Source organism: Coregonus clupeaformis, chromosome 36, assembly GCF_020615455.1.
Source record: "Coregonus clupeaformis isolate EN_2021a chromosome 36, ASM2061545v1, whole genome shotgun sequence".
Lineage (NCBI taxonomy): Eukaryota > Metazoa > Chordata > Actinopteri > Salmoniformes > Salmonidae > Coregonus > Coregonus clupeaformis.
The window spans coordinates 28,185,059-28,190,943 of NC_059227.1; the positions used below are offsets into that span (position 1 = coordinate 28,185,059).

At 43.2% G+C, this 5,885-nt stretch overlaps 1 pseudogene; it reads left to right on the forward strand.

The window, feature by feature from the left end:
- The first annotated feature begins 535 nt into the window (after nt 1-535).
- LOC121552955 lies at nt 536-5,442 on the forward strand (annotated as a pseudogene).
- Nucleotides 5,443-5,885: the final 443 nt, after the last annotated feature.

The window sequence follows — 5,885 nt, forward strand, 5'->3', positions numbered from 1 at the left end:
GCGCCTTAGACCACTGCGCCACTCAGGAGACCTATTGAATGATAATTGAATGATAATCTACAGATCATTATTATTATTAGATGAAAAATAAATCAATTGTCATTGTGCTGCCCACTCTAGGGTTTTAAAAGAAATTTAAATAAATAATGACTTAAAACAAGTTTGTTAGACTTGTATGGCCCTTATACTGAAGGCCTATACTGTAGGCCTATTTGACCTGTACAGATGTAGGATCTTAATTTGATCACCCAGTTGCAGGATAACCTTCCTGCAATTCAGAAAATGTAAAACTTGTACTGTATTTGAAGTTTGTAATTTCCACCTTGAAATGTCAGACTTGATTTTCCCTTGCGAAAAATGTATCATCCCCTACAAAAATGTCCATTAATTGCAATCCACATAATAATTCACATTTCCTGTTGTTGCAGGATTATTTTCCTTCTGTAGCAAACTGGCTAAAATTAAGATCATACATCTGTAGGCCTATACTTAGCCTTAATGTACGTTTTGTCAAAACAGAAACCCAGCTGACATCATGTGTGACGACAATGAGACTACTGCCCTTGTGTGTGACAATGGCTCCGGTCTGGTGAAGGCTGGCTTTGCCGGAGATGATGCACCTCGCGCTGTGTCCCCCTCCATCGTTAGTCGCCCCCGTCATCAGGTAAGCTCCACAGAATGAAAGCAATGAAACACTCATGAGGATGCATCCTTCAAACTGTACATTTTCCAGACTTAATTGTCCATACATTATGCATTACCCTTGATAATCTGCTTAAAATTGTATTTTACCTTACCACTAGACCATTTAATTGTTAATTAATTAATGAATGTCGTATGCTATTGTAGCTTACAATTATCTGGCCCTCTGTTTGACTTTGGGGAATTGGGTTTTGACTAAGTTTGTTTCCTTTCTTCCTCTACAGGGTGTGATGGTGGGTATGGGTCAGAAGGACTCCTATGTAGGAGACGAGGCCTAGAGCAAGAGAGGTATGCTGACCCTCAAGTACCCCATCGAGCATGGCATCATCACCAACTGGGACGACATGGAGAAGATCTGGCACCATACCTTCTACAACGAGCTGCGCGTGGCCCCCAAAGAGCACCCCACCCTGCTCACTGAGGCCCCCCTTAACCCCAAGGCCAACAGGGAGAAGATGACCCAGATCCTGTTTGAGACGTTCAACGTGCCCGCCATGTACGTGGCCATCCAGGCCGTGCTGTCCCTCTACGCCTTTGGTCGTACTACAGGTGAAAAGCGGGCAGAGGAGAAATACTCTGTTCCATAACATGCCATGCAGATGCAGTTACATTTAAGAGGTGCAATATTGAATCCCATGCAACCTTTCATTATGAAACATAGTTTACACCATTAAGATACACATAAAGCTGTTCTATTCTATTTATATGGTTTACATATTATTCTGCCTCATATTATAGGTATTGTGCTGGTGTGGCCCACAACGTCCCCATCTATGAGGGTTACGCTCTGCCACACGCCATCATGCGCCTGGATCTGGCCGGTCGCGACCTCACTGACTACCTGATGAAGATCCTGACTGAGCGTGGCTACTCTTTTGTTACCACTGGTGAGTCCGTAATTCCTGAGCCTATATGATAGGAGTGTCCGGTGTGTTTGATATTGAATGGCCATTTATTGTTATTCACCATTTTGACCAAACTATAACAACTTTTTATCTTCTATTGTAACAGCTGAGCGGAGAAGGAGAAGCTGTGCTACGTGGCCCTGGACTTTGAGAACGAGATGGCCACTGCTGCCTCTTCCTCCTCTCTGGAGAAGAGCTACGAGCTGCCTGACGGTCAGGTCATCACCATCGGCAACGAGTGTTTCCGCTGCCCCGAGACCCTCTTCCAGCCTTCTTTCATCGGTAGGTATTTTAGAAGCGTTGTGTAACTCATAACATCAACACATTTTGACTTCTTTAAAAGACAAGAAAAGGCCCCCTGTATGATTTCATATAGCCTTTATAACAGCTACATAAGACATTATACCAACTACTGCCAAACATATGTTTTTATTTAAGAGGTGAGAGATTTGTCCTTTTCAGCACCAGTTAGGCCTACATAGGTGACTTCTAATCCAGAGCATTCACTTACAATATTTTCTCTTCTATCTCACCAGGCATGGAGTCTGCTGGTATCCATGAGACCACCTACAACAGCATCATGAAATGTGACATTGACATCCATAAGGATGCCAACAATGTCCTGACCGGCGTACCACCTTGTACCCTGGTATTGCTGATGGTATGCAGAAGGAGATCACCGCCCTGGCTCCCAGCACTATGAAGATCAAGGTAAATATTATTCTCAAGCCTCACCTGCTTACTGAAGACCACAAACTGAACATCTAAGACCATCCTGACCACAATCTCACAGTGTTACTAATGACCAATCACGGTAACACAAATAATGAACTGTATGATGCATTATAATACAGTACATATTGAGAGGACTTTTGCTTATTGGTTTCCTTCTTCCCCTTCCTCTAGATCAGGGGTATCAAACGTCCGGCCCGCGGGCCGGATCAGGCCCGCAAACGGGTTTAATCCGGCCCGCGAGATGATTTTGTAAAGTATAAAAATGAGCTGCAATTTTTCAATAAAAGAAACTGCTGTTCCAATTGTGTCCACTGGATGGCGCAATAGCAATTGTGTTAAGCAAGCAAACTGTTTATACCGGGGCAGAGCAAATAGGTCAAGCAAGTGCAGCCAGTCCGGATGAGCTACTTTGTTTTGCCCGCAATATTTATTACGGCTTCTACTTTTAACATTATGTGCTTTGGCACCCTCATTGCCCCAATATGTCTCTCGTCAAAAAAGAGAAAAGTGGACGCAGAGTGCAGAGTGTTCCAAGAAAAATTGTCATCCTTCTATTTATTCACGGAATTGAATGGGAAAGCTGTATGTTTGGTGTGTTCACAGCATGTTGCAGTGCTGAAAGAATATAACCTTCGTCGCCACTATGTGAGTCTTCATGCCGACAAATATGACAACTTTCAAGGACAGCGGAGAAGAGAGAAGGTGAATGAACTGTTGGTGGGTCTGAAGAAACAGCAGTCTGTGTTTACTCACAGCCGAGACATCAGTGACGCTGCAGTGAAAGCTAGCTACCTCATTGCTAATGAAATCGCAGTGGCTTCAAAACCATTTAGTGAGGGTGAATTTGTAAAAACATGCATGATGAAGGCAGCAGAGATTGTGTGCCCTGAAAAGCACCAGGCTTTTGCAAATATCAGCCTGACAAGAAACACAGTTACAGACAGGATTTCCGATCTTTCAGTGGATTTGGACAGCCATTTGAAGCAAAAAGTAAAGTCATTTATTGCGTTTTCGGTTGCAATTGATGAAAGCACGGACATTACAGATGTTGCACAACTGGCCATTTTCATCCACGGAGTTGATGACACATAGACCGTCACCGAGGAGTTCGTGGAGTTGGTGCCGATGACAGATACAACGACAGCAGCTGATATATTCACTGCACTCGTCGGCGCGCTGGACAGGGTCGGAGTGGACTGGTCCCGCGCTGTCAGCCTGGCTACAGATGGTGCGCCCTCAATTATCGGGAAAAAAGCAGGCATTGTGACAAAGTTCAGAGAGAAAGTGCAATCTGCAAATGGAGGACGTGATTTTTGGACTTTTCACTGTATTTTGCACCAGGAGGCTTTGTGTTGCAAGTCATTAAAGATGGATAACGTCATGAAGGTGGTCATCCAAACTGTTAATTTCATCCGATCCAGAAGCCTGAATCACCGTCAGTTTGACAGCCTTCTCAGAGAGAAAGACCACATCTATGGCCTGCCATACCACACTGAGGTAAGATGGTTAAGCCGAGGTGCTGTGCTGAGGCGTTTCTTTGATTTACGAGAAGAAATTGAACAGTTCATGGAAGAAAAGGGCAAACCAGTGTTAGAATTTAATTCCGCAGAATGGATGCAGGACCCATTTATGGTGGATGTTACAGAGCACCTGAATAACTTGAACAAACAGCTGCAAGGGCGCAACAAAGTTGCCACGCAGTATTATGACAGCATACGTTCTTTCAAGTTGAAGCTGTCATTGTGGGAGACGCAACTCGCCGGTGGTGATGCAGCTCACTTCCCCTGTCTGAAAAATGTGTGCGCGACCCAACATGTGGCAGACATGAAGCGGTTCAAAGATACAATAACAGGACTGTTAAGGGAGTTTGAGCAACGCTTTCAGATTTTTGGTGAACTGGAGAAAGACTTCAAAGTTTTTTGTTCGCCATTCACCGTGAATCCCTCTGATCTGCCCGTCAGCGTCCAACTTGAAATAATAGACTTGCAGTGTGACTCGGATTTGAAGGGCAAATTTGCCGCTGCTGGCTTGGACACATTTTATCAGAATATCTTGCCAGGTTACCCCAACTTGACAGCCCTCGCTGCAAAACTGTTGTGCATGTTTGGAACCACATATCTTTGTGAGCAAGTTCTCTGTAATGAGCATAAATAAAACAAAGCTGCGCTCAAGGCTCACGCACAAGCACTTGAATCACATCCTGAAGTTGGCTGCCACTCAGGATGTGACGCCTGATATTGATGCGCTGGTGAAAGCTAAAAGATGCCAGGTATCAGGAGTCAAATAAACTATGCAACCCCACTTAAAGTGCTGCATGAGACACCCTGATATAGTTCTGTGATCTGTCATATACTTCTGTGAATCACTGAGGCATTGTGTGTTTGTGTGTTGTTTGTCCTCAGAATTTCAAATAACTTGAGGTGTTTTATGATTAATAGTGATGTTGTGCTTTTGGACACACTGTCCTCAGGCTCCAGCTTTATGTTTATATGTTTTTATGTTGATGTGCTATTGTTTTTAATTGATTTTATTTTATTTTATATTTAACCTATTCTTGACTCTGTGGTTCTTGCACTTGTTTGGGGAACAGGATTTCATTATTTGTATCTACATTTCTGCCTGAGAAATGACACCCTGATATAGTTCTGTGATCTGTGAAACAGTTCTGTGAATCACTGAGGCATTGTGTGTTTGTGTGTTCTTTTTCTTTAGAATTTTCAAATAAACTTGAGGTGTTTTATGATTAATAGTGATGTTGTGCTTGTACTATTTTGGACACACTGTCCTCAGGCTCCAGCTTTATGTTTTATGTTGATAGTATTAAAACAAAGAAAACAATCTGAAGTTGTTGTTTTTAAGTTATATATACCATGATTTTACCGGTCCGGCCCACTTGGGAATAGATTTTCCTCCATGTGGCCCCTGAGCTAAAATGAGTTTGACACCCCTGCTCTAGATCATCGCTGCCCCCGAGCGTAAGTACTCCGTCTGGATCGGCGGCTCCATCCTGGCTTCCCTGTCCACTTTCCAGCAGATGTGGATCAGCAAGCAGGAGTACGACGAGGCAGGCCCCTCCATCGTTCACAGGAAATGCTTTTAAGCGCCCCATTGGCAAAAACTCTGTACATTACCTCCGCTCCGCCTATGGATATGTTGTTTACGATCGATCTGGAGGTTACAAATCCAGGCAGGCCCCTGTTTTATGTTTCGTCAATGATGTACAGTTTGTTTACACCCAAGTGCAATTCAAATATGGTTATTTTACTGGTTCATGAATTAATGTATATTATGTGGATATTTATTTGCTTTATAAATAAACAAGATCCAGGATCTTGTACACCGTCTTCATCTCATCTATCATCTGCTCTCAACCTGAGGGAGCATATTGGTTATTGTTGTTTCATAATTCAGGAGAAACATACATGTTTACTCATAGGCTATCCATTGAAAATACAGGCGAACTAATTCCTAGTTGGAAGATTAGTCACATAGGCCTACATGTTAAGTCTAGTCACACACAGCGTATAGGAGGACTTACAATAC